Here is a 14,897-nt window from a genome sequence, read left to right as displayed (position 1 = left end):
TTATGAAGGCCTTGCGCCGCCGGTTCGCCACTTTTAAAATGGGAAAAAGTGACGCACCTGCGGCGCAACGCCTTCATAAATAAGGCCCTAAATATCTATCAATACATGTGGAACTAAATATAATACAAATTCATATACCTTTATTATTTTCTATATACCCATTTGTTATGTAGTAATGTATTTATATATTTATTACTTAATATCCACTGTAGATTAAAAAAAATGATCAGCTCTCTTCTATTCCCTACTCTGTTTCAGCCTCTACCTCTTTCAATATGCCCTCTACCTCCACTCTCTGGCTCATTCCACACCTTTTTTTTATTACCATTATGTTCCAAATAAAATACCATGTCAGCAGTAGTAAGCGCTACATAAATACAATTATAATTGAATAAGAGGGTGGCACAATCAGTGCTGCGGGCCCACTAGTAGCCATTAATTTACAGGCCCTGGGTACACAGAGCACCACGTTATGAGGGTCTTATAAATACATTAAAAATGTAAATTGGATGTAAGCCAATTCTACCATGTTTAGAAGCACTAGTTTATTTATTTAGCAGATCTGTATTTTGTGCAGCTACTCCTAGTAGTTTCCTGACGCACTGCAGCAGAGACAGAAGTTATGGGATCACCAGCTAGTTAGCAGTGGTAAAGTGCTCAGAGTCCTAAGATAGGAAAAACAGGTTCAGAAACATGAGGATGAAGAAACTGCAGAAAAGGCCAAGTCCAACAATGGTCTTTCAGCAGGGAAAGGTAAAAACTCACAAAGAGAAGCTATGAAAACAGTATGGGAGGAAAGCTTCTTATAGTGGATGTAAACGCAGGGACATCTTAAGAATTTGGGGGGCCCTGGGCCAAACATATTTTGGAGGCTCCTGTTCATATCTGAATTTATCATCCAATTTCATTCCCTTTTGGCCAGGTCACTGACAGTGCTCAGGCACACTGGGCCAAATTCTAAATGTGTTTATATCTATTATTCAGGGATAGTAACGTGTTTTCAATATTGTAACTCAGCAACAGCTCACAAATATTATTGCAAATAACCTTTGTTACCCCCTACGATTTGTCATTTGTGCTGTCCTCTTTTGATCTAAAAGAAACTTTTTTATGGAGGTTACATGAAACATAAACACAAAGTTTGTCTGCACAATGTCTGTAATAGGATCTCACACATCACCCACATTAAAAATAAATTCAAGAAAAACACTATTTAAAACAATCTGTTTGAGAATTATTTAAGGTCATCTAGCAAGACTCTCTCCAGAACAGAACTGGCTCTATCAGGAGGCCCTCTGAAGGGCTGGGCATGTGCCCAAGGCCAGAAACAACTTTGCTTGTGTCTTAAAACGTCTCTGTGTAAAAGGTCACCATGTTTTCGGATGAAGGCTGAGTTTGAATGCAGTTTAATTGGTAAACAACTTAATGTAGATTCCATTGGCACAATCTATGCTAACCCAGATTTATACTGTTTTTTGAGCTAACTAGTGTTTCCTCACACAATCCTTCATACACTAACATTTATTCTTTTTCATTTTTTTTATCTTATGGCAAATTATTTTTACCTTATATGCACAAATGTCTGTTTATATTGTAGAATTCTAGGTCTTTAATAATAAATAATTTTAGATCACAAGAATTTTGCAGGCAATTCTGCTCAAATAAGAATTCCATAAATATTCATAAGTGGCCATTAATATGTGTCCCCACCCACTTGGCACAACCATGCATGCTATTTCATTCCAATACCTACTTTTGCAGTGTGACATTTTACTGCTTAGAATTATCAAGTAGGAATATGCACATTTTATGAAATTTTCAAAGGCTTTTGAGGGGAGGCTGTAAATCATACTGGACCGAAATAAACCTATTTGTCACCCATGTCTTTCTGTGTAGATGTAATCATATACACTACCTTCTTATTTTCCATTTATAAGTGAATCATACATTTTTTTCTTTTTATTCCAAAAGGAGTTTTGCTTTAACTGAAAACCTGATTATGCTATCCTTATTTAGTGTGAGGTTGCTTTTGATTTAGTACCTCCAAAAGTGTGATCTTCAGCTTTTAAAAAAACATTTATTTAAATCATGTATAATTAAACTCCTTGCCAGCTATCACCAATAATAACCTATTGTTAAAAATGGGGGTCTCTAGTTGGTAATGGCTTGCACCTATGTTCCTGTAAGGACCCTCGCTTCTAGTCAGGGCAAGGGAGTTACACCCTTAGACGACCCCTGCTCACCCCATTGGTAGCTTGGCACAATCAGGCAGGCTTATCTCAGAGGCAGTGTGCACACAAACAGTAATGCAGTGAAATACCTACAAATGGACACCATACCAGTTTAGAAAAATAAGCAATCTTTATCTTAACCAAACAAGAACAAAACAGCAAAAATACACAAAGCATATACCACGATATCCTCAGAAATAGGTCATTCACACAAATAAAGCTTTTAGCAACAAATAACTTCACCTGGAGCTATTACAACCTCATGACAGATGAAAATACAAAGTACGGCGCCGAATGCGAGGTGGGCATCGTCGACCGCAGAGTCATACTGACCCCCAAAGAACAGTACCTTGGCAAACAATGAAAGTAAAGAAGATGTTCGACATCGTGGAGGTGATGCTTCATTGGCGCCGGGCAGCGTCGGTTCCTTACGACTACAGGGGAGGCGATGCGTTGGTTCCTTTTGACCCATGGGGAGGTGAGGCCATAGTTCCTTACTGCAATACAGGGGAGGTGAGGCGTCAGGTCCTTACTGTTGTTGGGGAGGTTAGGCGTTGTTTCCTTACTTTTGCCGGGGAGGTGATGACACAGTGGTGGTAAGGCGTCAGTTCCTTACAACAGTGCAGTGTCGATGAATTCAACCACCTCAGGTATCGACTCCGCGATAATGAAGCACCGGCGTGGGGCTGCTGTGCGAGTCGGGCGGAGTGTCTTGAGCCTCATGAGTGGGGCCCTCGGCTCTGAAACAGGCAGCAGCCTCAGTGATGGCTACGAAGTCGATACGGTGCGGCGTCAGCAGCCGTTGGGCCGTGGTACGTCGTGCACTTCACAAGCGGTGCCCACAGCTTCATTGCAGGTCACAGCATCACTGGCTCGGTCGGGGTTGCAATTTACCTCTGTGGAAGCTGAATCAGCAGTACCAGATGCAGGAAGACAGAGGGGATGAAGTATTTATGCCCCAAGACTTCAGAGCAGGAAACATGCTCTACGTGTAGCACCTGGAAACTTTCTTCAAGCAGGATACACAGCACACAGCAAAGTCTATGTCCTCTCCTTGGCAGAAAGAGCCACTGCAGACCAAACCCACACAGCAAAGGGGAAGTACTTCTCCTTTAGCTATCCCAGCTATTCTCCTTGGAAGAGGTTCCTCTTGAGTCAAGAAGTAATCTAACATTCTGGGATCTAGTTCCCAGTATTTATGAAGCATTTCTTTTTTGTTCTCTTGTGGCATAGAGGTTCTGTGCTCAGTCAAAACTAGTTCTGTCCTCTCTGGTCCAGCTTCCCAACAAGAGGTAAAAACAGCTTTGTTTAAGGCAGACCAGGCCCATTCAGGTGCAAACAAATCTCCTCCCCCTACTCTAAATGCAGCCCAAGTCTATTCAGCCCAGTCCTGACTAATCCAGGAAATGCAGGACATTCCTCAACCTCCCCCAGTGGCTGTCTAAAGTGAATGAAAATCCCCAGCCCCTGTCACTCCATAACCAGACAGTCGATCCACAAACCAGCAGAGGCACACAGGATGACTAAGCAAGTAAATACCCATTTTCTAAAAGTAGTATTTTCAAACACACAATATAAAAATCATCTTTACGAAAATAAACTAAACTCTAACTTTCTTTCTTGTCCCTATGGGAAGTTATATTTATAAGATGTTATAAATAAACTCTCATTCTATCATTTGGGACAGATAGCCTTCCAAAAGTGAAAAACGAAATACACTGTATTTCACTATCGAGACACGTCGCACACATCATTACATGTCCTACCGTTCACATACAGTGCAGCCTGCCCACAGGGGTATCTTGAGCCTACCTTAGGCGTGACACATGTAATAGCGGGTAAGGTTAGGGTCTGGCAAGTGGGTGCACTTGCTAGGTCAACATGACAGTAGATACTGCACTCAGACACTGCATTGGCAGGTCTGAGACCCCGTTGAAAGGCTGCTTGTGTGGATGGAATAATCAGTGCTGCAGGCCCACTAGCAGCAGTTGACATACAGTCCTCGGGCACACACAGTGCACTGTACTGGGGACTTAGTAGTAAGTCAAATAAGCCAATCATGGAAACACCAATCCATACTGACAATTTACAGAGCAAGCACTTTCACTTTAGCACCAATCAGCAGAGGCAAAGTTCCCAAAGCATCTCGACCAGCAATACTGAAATTCAGCACACCACAAAAATACAGGACGCAGAGGTAAAAAAGACAGGAGAAACCCAATTGGAATCCAGGTCTAACACCTATTGTTTTGTCAAGTTTTTTTTAATCCCATTTATATTTCCTATCAGATTCAGTTCCACAAAGATAGATCTATTATGGACTCTAGACTTTGATGAGTAGTTTGTTTTCATGTTTTAGAACCCAGAAATGTATGAGAAAATAACATTTTCTCACAGGAATTGCTTCAAGAAGAAAAACGATTTTGTACTCTCTTAAAAATAGACTTTAATTTTTTTCTCACCTATTGACCAAGGTTCATGCTGTCATTCCCTGCACTGGAGTGACATTTACATTATCCCAAAGAAAGTCTCTGTACGCTGGGTGGCTAGTACGCTCAGCGGTGTAACCTGTGTTTTTTCTTTAATTAATCACAGCAGGTAAAGTACAAATGCAGTTCAAGCATGTGTTCATGCGGAGAAAAGTCAATTATGCACAAAGTGTACCTGTTCAGTCGGCAACGCATTGAAATAACAGGTGTGTGTTTTATGAGTGACAGTAAGGGTTGACTGAGGTGAACATGACCTATTCATTTTGGAAATAAAATTTTCTTTTGCAGGAGCCTGAAATAGAAGAAGCATTATGTAATCAGTTAGAATCTACAAGTTGTAAGCTCCATGCAAACATGCATTGACAGTGCGGGTCAGGTGGCAAATGCCTCCTTCTCCTGCCAACCTTGGCAACTATTTAAAGCTAATATAATTGAAGATACTGAACATAAGTGATCAAACCTGCTATAAAAAGAAGCTTTTGCATACACATATTCTTTAGCAGGAGTGGAAACTCGACCTTCTGGTCGAGTTTATGGTTGTATGGCAGAAGCACACATGGCTACATCACACATGCCTCAACACCCTGGTCCCAGCATAGATTGCGTCTTAACCATGCATTCCTTTACCACGCATGCTTTAACTATGCAATTTCGTTGTAAAGGCATGATTTGTAGAGCAATGCATAGTTAAGACCCGTTAGCCCTAAACGTGCCCCCAGGCCTGAAAGCTGTACCTTCCCCTGCCCTGAGCCCTAAAACTCACCCCCACACCTCAAAAACGACCCCACCCAAGTCCCCCCAACCTGAGCCTAAAAACTACCCCAGCCCTGAAAACTGGACCTTTGATCCTGTGCCCTGAGCCCTAAATCTCAACCCCATGTCATAAAAACGACCACAACTGCAGGCCCCCCACCCTGAGCCCCAAATCCTGTCCCTCAGCCAAATAAACTACCCCGACCCCAGCCCCCCCACCCTGAGTCCTAAAAACGGTCCCTCCACCCCTGAACACTACCCTGTCCCCACCCGTTCTTAGCCCTAAAACCTAGCCCCATCCCTAAAAAATACCCCAACCCCCATCATGAGCCCTAAAACCAGGCCCAGGCCTAAACACTACCCATCCACCCTCGAAACCTGTCCCCACTGACCAAACCATGTGCTGGGGCCTTTCTTGTCCCACCCCCGCCCATTCTAACATCTGGAAAGCGCACTGCCGAAACCAAGCATATGCATGGTTAAGGCATATGCCTGGTTAAGACAAGCGTGGTTTCGCTTGTGGGGAAATGGCACGCGTGCCTCAACACTGCATTGTAAAGGCAGTTTCCCTGAGTTATAGAGCAGTCTGTAAAGGTTATAGGCACATTTAACAATTTTCTCGTCTAACAGGCATCAGTATTTCTATAATTATGGTATTTAAATGAATTATATGTGAAAATTTGAAAATCGTACATGAGGTACCACCATGTTTAAGAGGCTCATCATATTCCAATGATTTGTCCATCTAGTTACTAAAGTCACACTGTGAATGTGGGTAGCTGAGATCATGGACTCTTGGCGCAAATCAAGTTTTACTGTTCTTGCAATAGTTTTTCAGCTGGAACCAAAATAATCATTACGGAATATTATGAAGTGCTTAATTTGAGCCAGTGGTTTCCGATGCTTGGTAGTGTCACTTCATTCTCAGCACCAGCACATATGACAGTCTGCCAAATGGTGGCAGTGTTTGTCAAATTTAGAAATGACCTAAAAGAAAGTTGTTCATGAATTCAAAATACATTAAAAATTGATTATCGCGTGACCGCCCAAGTCATTCTTAAAAGTTTGGGTGCCTGGAATAGTCACACTTGCAGGGTGTGATGGCTAGGCTAGTAGTTGTGTTGGTACTAACATTGCTGGCAATTGCGATCAGTGGTACAACCTGCAGTGTTCTGCTGACGAGGTACCTAGCACTTACTCTTTTTTACAAATAATGAGATCAGCATCAACATAAAGAAATCAGAAATTATGTACGATACGATTAGCTCAGAGAATGGGGGTTACATGAGATTAGGATGGCAAAATAAAAAATTATGCAGTCCTATGTATTAACACCTTGTACAATGGTATGGGAATATTAGGGCTGTATTCATTTGTATTTCCACAGTACTTGTTCTACGAAGTCACTGCTTCGTTTGTGGACATCTAGGACTGTGGGTGAAATTTTCCTAAACATTTTTTGTATGGGAATTTCCCCACAAACAGTTATGCTGCTTGTAAATGTTCATTTAAAAGGAGAATTGGTTGCCACTCCCTCCCCAGAAAATCTGTACAAGGTGCACTCTGCAGGACATTTTTTTCACTGTTTTTCTCCAGAGAAAACTTTGCGAAAGTGTGGCAAAGTTTAAAAAAATACTTTCCAAAGTGGGTGTAGGTGAAGTTTTTTAAACACCCAAACTAAGACCATCTCCATCGGTAATGATTCAATTCTGCACTTAAGACGCTTTAGGTTACAAATCTAACATTGGCTAACATCCATTAAGTCGGGCTCTCCCCTCGACCCCTTCCCTCCCCAAATCCTCCCTTTACTGGACACTTCGTCATTAACGCTCATTCTAGAGCTGCTAAATACCTCTTTAAGAGAGGCTGTTGTTCCCAAACCGTGGAAACATGCCATGGTCTCACCCCTATTAAAGAAATCCACTGCAGATCCACAGGATCCATCCAGTTTCCGTCCAATTTCATTATTACCCTTATTCTCCAAAATTTTGGAGAAACATATTGTCTCCCAACTTGCACACTTTACAGAATCTAACCTTCTCCTTCACACATCCCAATCTGGTTTTAGGACAGGATTCTCAACGGAATCCACCCTTCTTGGGGTTTCCGAAACCATACGCCGGCAAGTTGATGATGGGGAGACCGTGGCACTTATATTACTCGATTTAAGTGCCGCATTTGACACGGTCTCCCACACCATCCTCCTTAACATCCTGCAAACCTATGGCATCACAGGACCGGCACTGGCGTGGCTTGAAAGCTTTCTCTCCGACAGAACCTTTCAAGTCTTTTCTACCACATCCTCATCTAAACCCTACAATCAACCTTATGGGGTCCCTCAGGGATCAATACTGAGCCCTTTGTTATTTAATTTATACATTAGTCCCCTTGCCTTCCTCGCAGAACAATCTGGGTTGACAATCTACTCATATGCAGACGATACCCAGATTGTGTACTCTCTCTCAGCAAATGCACACTCAAACCCATCCTCCCTCCATTTGGGCCTTACCAATATTACCAGCTGGATGCATGAGAATAAGTTAAAACTCAATGGAGGAAAGACGGAACTACTTCTGTTTGGTAAACAAGCCTCCTTGTGGGGCCCACAACATTGGCCCTCCCAGATGGGGCCCACACCCACCCCCTCTAGTACCGCTCGCAATCTGGGCATAATTTTTGATGAAGACCTGTCCATGAAACAACAGACGGTTAGAGTGGCAGCCACGTGTTTTAACATACTCAAGTGGCTTAGAAAAATCAGGTGGATGCTCCCCCAGGACACTTTAAAAACCGTGGTCCAAGCTCTAATCACATCCAGATTGGACTACGGTAATATCCTATACCTGGGAGCTCGCAAGGATGTTATTAAAAAACTACAAACAGTGCAGAATGAAGCTGTGAGACTGATATGCATGTTACCAAAAAGATCCCCTACATCATCTGATCTCCGGAACCTCCATTGGCTCCGGATCGAACAACGAGCAAAATTTAAAGCTCTGTGTTTCATGCATAGAATCAAAGCTGATAAGGCTCCTGCCTATCTGAGCTCCTTGGTTAAGAAATACGTCCCCCCCAGAATCCTACGTTCCTCGACTCAACATAAGTTCCAGGTACCTAGGATTAAACGAGTTAGACAGGGAGGTCGCTCTTTTTCCTACTTGGCCCCCTCATTATGGAACTCGCTCCCACTTCAACTCCGTAAAAATGAATGCCATCTGCAATTCCGTAAAAACCTGAAGACATGGTTGTTTAACCAATAAACAGATTCCATTTGCTCACTATCTTCCCTCTCCATTGTTACTTTGTTTTAGTTTCTGTCTTAGCGCCGGGAAACCTTAGGGTAGCTGTTGCGCTCTATAAAAATAAATATAATAATAATAATAATAATAATGTGACATTTTCTAATGTTCCAGTCTTTCAGAGTATCATTTTTAGATGGAATCTTGGGGCATAATATGTATAGGGAGCATGTTCCCTTTCTGGGCCACAACACCATTAACTCTGTATGCCAGGGGCAAACTGGAACAGTGCACCCTATTATAGGGAATTCACTGTTCAAAATTAACTCGCACCTGCACTCTGAACAGGACTTGAAGCCATTGGCCACCTTTCACTGTAGGCAGCATATCCAGTCTAAAGAGGGGAGAGATTCCCTTTCAAGAGGATGCACTGAGATGACTGAGGGGTCCCGTAATGATGAGGTTAAATTTATAATAATTTAAACAGAAAGGTAATTATGCAATAATGTATTTTAGGAACTGATTTACAACTAGTTCTGCCACTCACCATACCTCCAAAGCTGGAATACACTTATGTTTCTGGAGGAGTTTACAACTCAGTGAACAATGACCTGCCACTGAGGACATGAAAAGCCAAAAGTATTTAAACTTAATGTGAATATGTCTTTACAGTGGCCAGCACCCAAAAGCTTTTAGCATTGTTTCAGGCCTTGGTGTCCAACGTAGAAGACCAGAGTATAGATTTAATTTTCTAATACTGTATTTTTGAAAATGGCACTAGCTTAAAAAATAATTAATCAACTATTTTTATTTGTTATTAAAAATCAAATTCAATGGTGAAGTAAAACTTATATTACTTGTTGAGGAAAGGTAACTTTAAGTAAGTTAGGTTTTCTCTGCCTGAAATTCCTGGAGGGTAATTTACATAGGGCCATATTTATCAACAACCTTATTTGCGATTCTCTCAAATAGCGAATTTTTAGAAATCGCTATTTGAGATTCGTAAATAGGGATGTATGTACAAAATCGCAATTTTTTTGCGATTTCTTAGCATTCCTTAATAGCGATTAGCAAATTGCGAATCACAATTAAGGAATATTTTCTCATTCGTTTCTATGGGCTAGGAGGCCTATAGGAATGAATGGGAAGTTATTCTGAATTTGCGATTCATAATTTGAGAATCGCAAATTGAGAATAATTTCAAGGGTGCAGGGGTGTCCAAAGGACACCCTGATGCACCCCTGAAATTAGCATGGGTGCACATGTGGCGCACATACATGTATGTGCTTCACATTGCACTTTGAAAAATGCATAAAAGTGCATTTTTCAAAGAATTCGCAAATTATAACCAACTTGAAGTAGGTGGTAATTTGCGATTCCTTAAGGCCAATTGCATTTTTTCAATGCTTCTTACATTGCATTTAAGGAATTGTAAAATTTACGATTCCTTAAATGCAAAATAAGGAATCCCAAATTTTGCGATTCCTTATTTTGCACGCAGATTTCTTTCATACATACCATTTAGCACTAATACGTTCGCAAACGCCAAAATTCTGCGAATATCGGCGTTTGCGAATGCATTAGTGCTTGATACATGTGGCCCATAGACTCTACAGCTTGTGTGCCAAATCCTTGTAAATGTCACATCCTGATTGACAGGTCCGTCAGGTTTACTTATAAATACTAAGGCCCACTAGAAAGGATAGAAAATAGGATGCCAAGAAAATTCTTATGGATACACTATCTCGTTGAAGCACTCTGCCTTTGTCCTATCAGACTTCTGTCTCTTTGCTTACATGTAACACTTGGTAAATACTTGAAAGGCGAAAGAACAGGATGCAAAGCCAGTTATTGTGAATCTACTGTCTAGTTACTGCAGGGCTCTGCTTTTGTCCTACCAGACATTTGTCTCTGGGTTTGTTGTGAGTACAGTGGCTGCCTTAAACTCAATTTCAGTGTTAGATCTAGGAGGACACTAGCATTACCCTAGTACATATCCTACTTACACACACCCCCACACATTTGAGCCCAAGTCTAGCGTGGGTACTCCAGAAGTGGGTAGAGTTAGCCCTGGTAACCATTACTTCATTGCTTCGGATGTGCCCAGGAGTCAGTCCCATCCACTTGTTCTTACAAGGCATAAATGTGGCACATCCAGGCACTCAACTAAAACACTTCCTAGACCTGTGGAAGATCAGAAGAGAACTGAACCTGCAGTCTGTGCTCAGAGAGGAGCACTGAAGGACTAGACCTGCTCTCTCTTGTATACAGAAAATGTGAACTCCAAGGGCCATATATCGGAAAGCTACATGGAAATAACAAGCTACAAGTAGTCCTTTTCTGGAAGTAGACTGCTGAACAGGGGAAACTGGACCATGACTTGAGCCCCCCTCAAGTCAGTGCTTTACACATTTTCAGTTTCTAAGTGCCCACCCTGAGTTCCATGATCAATCAATCAATCAATCAGAGCATTTGTATAGCGCACTACTCACCCGGAGGGTCTCAAGGCGCTGGGGGGGGGGGTTCTGCTACTGCTCGAACAGCCAGGTCTTGAGCTGCTTCCTGAAGGCGAGGTGGTCCTGGGTCAGGCGGAGGTGGGTCGGAAGGGAGTTCCAAGTCTTGGCGGCCAGGTAGGAGAAGGACCTTCCTCTTGTGGTGGCTCTTCGGATGCGGGGGACGGCGGCGAGGGCGTGGCTGGTCGATCGAATCTGGCGCATTGGGAGCGTAGAAGTTGAGGCGGCTGTTGAGGTATCCTGGTCCTTGGTTGTGTAGGGCTTTGTGTGCGTGGGTGAGGAGCCGGAAGGAGATTCTCTTGTTGACCGGGAGCCAGTGCAGGTCTCTCAGGTGTCCGGAGATGTGGCTGCGGCGGGGGATGTCCAGGATGAGTCGTGCTGAGGTGTTCTGGATCCGCTGGAGTCTCTTCTGGAGTTTGGCGGTGGTTCCGGCGTAGAGGGAGTTGCCGTAGTCCAGACGGCTGGTGACGAGGGCCTGGGTGACCGTCTTCCTGGTCTCGGTGGGGATCCATCGGAAGATCTTGCGTAGCATTCGCAGGATGTTGAAGCACCATGGGTGGCTTTAGCTGTGCACTCCCATGGTGGAATGTGAAATCTTTGTCCATGATGATCCTGGTTGGTGTATACAATATGTGCTTCATCGTTGTCTTCAGCATATTTCGCCCCAGTCCCCAACTACTACTCTGCTGCCTAGTGTCTTTTGGTGCAATTTCTACTTTAAAAAAAAAAAAATTATATTTCCTGTTTCTCGTATTGGATTTTTGTCATTTTGGTGTAATTTTGTTTTACATAACGTTACTTTATTTTTCCAGTTCAGTTTGGTATTTTCATTGTTTTGCATTTTGATTTTACTTCTTTGGTACTGCGTGAATGCTTAACCCATTGCTCTACTGCTGTCTGCTCTGTGCCATAGCTATCATGGTTTGAGCAGAGTGATATCGAGGGTCCATCCTAACAAGGGTTGTGATTGATGCTTGAGATGAGTAGTTCAATTCCTATAGCAAAACATTTTCCTCTATTGAGCAAACAGCTTGTTGTAGTGCTCCATTATGCTTATTGAAAGGTAATACTGGAACTGTTGTCTTCAAAAAAACTTTTGTGAATGAAAGCCTAAGGCAAGCTGTTTTATAAGTGTTAGGTGTAATTACAGGTCTGGATATTAAAGATGTTATTAAGACTGCTTTCAAAATGATTACAACCCGAAGCGCTGTAAAAACTCACCTATGAAATAATAATTCTCTTTTCTGGCTCCCGATTGAGGAGTTCATCTACATGTCTCTGAATATATTTTCCCTGTTTTATTGTTTAAGCTGGTGAGTTATTAGAATGCAAAACAGTCTGACAACCCTGCGAGAGGTCTTCAGGATTGAATAGTCGGCTTTTATAGGTATTGGGAGGAGAATATTGAGAGCGGATTCAATATATTTTGTTTAGGCCTACTTTTTGATATTTCTAAGTATCCTATACCTACTATTCATTTGTGTGATGACATCAAATCTGCACAGATTCCATATAATTTGGTTTTGGCCCACTCACGTACTGTGAATATTATAGCAGGCATTGCATGAATGATTACAACTGTGAGGACTAAAGTATATATGGGATGCTTGGGTTTTGGTTTGGGGAATACCTGGCTTGGCAGATCGGTCTGGACGGTTCTGACTGGAGCACGGTCAAGACTGATTTGCATTTAGCTGGGTCCAAACTAGGGCTGGGCGTAGTTTGCGAAGTAGTGCTACGCGAAGCTACGCAAAGTGCACTTCGCACTATGCGATCTACGCGTAGCACTACGCGTAATGCATATTACCGTGTTCGCACTGTGCAAGATGCCGTTTTCAATGATTGCACAGTGCGGACAAGCATTGCACGGCACTGTGCAATCATTGAAAACGGCATCTTGCACAGTGCGAGCTGTAGTTCTCTGCTGCTCGAGTAGATTTTTACTCGAGCTGCATCTTTCTCAACGCAGACTGGTAGTTTCTCATTGCGAGTGGTCGCGAGCACACACGACCACTCGCAATGAGAAACCTGACCTCCCCGCGTTGAGAATCTCACCGGGAGGTTTATTTTCCACGCTCGCGATTGGCAACTTGATGTTGCTGTTCGCGAACAAGGATAAAGTCGCGCCAGGATGTTATTTTGCTTGCTCGCGGTCGCCTATTTGACGTTGAGGACCTCGAGCAAGCAAAAATTGACCGCTAAGCATGTTTGCACTGTGCTACGTGCAGCTCGCGTAGTGCAAAGTAGCGCAAACGTCGCAAACTACGCGAGCGTAGCGTAGTGCTTTGCCCAGGGTTAGTCCAAACCAAGGTGACATGTTGTGCAAAATAACAATGGATTGAAATTCATGCCGTGTACTTACCAGTGGCTGAGATTAATTCAAGCATTCCATCCCTCACTTTTTAGTTTGAGCATAGCACACAACAAAGATACATAATTTTGAAGATATTATAGGGACGAGGTCATACAGAAAGCTAGAAACCCTATATAGGGCAACACAGCGGCTGAAACATGTGACTCTTTAATTGGGATCCCACACATACAAATAAATACTCCCTGCATTCTGGGAGCAAATTTGCAATTATAATAATTTCTGGCAAAGAAGGCAGCTCAATGTTCAAGCATGCCACCTCAGTTGGTGGGGGAGGATACACCCTACATTTTTTTGAGAAATGCATGCTTTTCTTAAAGCCATATGTACAAGAGATCAGGGACTCCAGTACTAGTGTGGTATTCGCAAGGAAGACCCTGTCAGTCCTGATTGCCTTATCTGTTTATTAAGGCTACTAATAAAATGTCTAAGTACACATGAACTATTCATTCATGTGATGAGATTGATGTGCACTGTGTATGTTTTTTTATTATGTTGCCTTTCCTGCATTTTATATTTCAACACCTTCTATTGTCAACAGATAAAAAATGTCGACAAATGTAACTCATTTTATAATTTGCATTATACCTACAGTGCTAAATCGCAAGCTCTGTTGGTATATGTAATTTAGCTATGGGACAATACCAGTTATACAGTTTTACTAATTTATAATGGAATATGCCCTCAGTATTGTCTAATTTCTTTACACAGTGATTTAACAGAACTACTATTTTTCCACAGATTTACTACTACTTTTATTGACCAGTGAAGCCTCACAGTTGGAGTCAACCTGTTGGGAGTTTGGACTCTTTCATAACAAATTATGGACAGACCACTGCAATTGGTGTGAGTTTTTTTACTTGACTATTTTGCTTCATTTTAATATTATATACATGAAGCACATGGTTATTCACTGAAAGTGATCCTGGCCAGATGTAAGTGAAAGTTGAAAATGTTAAATGTCGTATACTTGTAAAGTGCACAGCTGCCCCAGCAAAGGGGCGTCCCAGTGCCATATACCGCTGGGGAACCCATCCTGGCTTTCCCTGTGAGATTGTCCCTCCTGGGCATCTCCAAGGTGAAGAGAAGCATCCCCGGCGCTGATGGCGACGTAAGTAGAGATTAAGCAAGCGATTGCCCAGAGTTGCTGAGTGGAACCCATGGTTGGAGTAGGCACCGAGGTGAGAATTATCAAGTCCGCTGACCATGGCCCAAGACCCTGCCGCGTAGGGAATCGAACCCTGTTCCCGGGCCAACCTCTGCTTCCGGGTCTACCGCCTCTAACCAGTGAGCCACACCAC

At 42.6% G+C, this 14,897-nt stretch overlaps 1 long non-coding RNA gene across 1 annotated transcript in view; it reads left to right on the top strand.

Moving 5' to 3' along the window:
* The window catches only part of LOC144826350 (uncharacterized), a 613,456-nt gene extending 599,014 nt beyond the window's left edge, over positions 1 to 14,442 (top strand). Inside the window, exon 3 of the long non-coding RNA XR_013609801.1 lies at positions 14,338 to 14,442. This is a non-coding gene — a long non-coding RNA (uncharacterized LOC144826350). The remainder of the gene's footprint in view (positions 1 to 14,337) is intronic.
* Positions 14,443 to 14,897: the final 455 nt, after the last annotated feature.

Source organism: Lissotriton helveticus, chromosome 3_2 (genome assembly GCF_964261635.1).
Source record: "Lissotriton helveticus chromosome 3_2, aLisHel1.1, whole genome shotgun sequence".
Taxonomy (NCBI): Eukaryota; Metazoa; Chordata; class Amphibia; order Caudata; family Salamandridae; genus Lissotriton; species Lissotriton helveticus.
The sequence above is the reverse complement of the archived record's forward strand: the minus strand, read 5'-3'. Positions and strand labels throughout refer to the sequence as shown.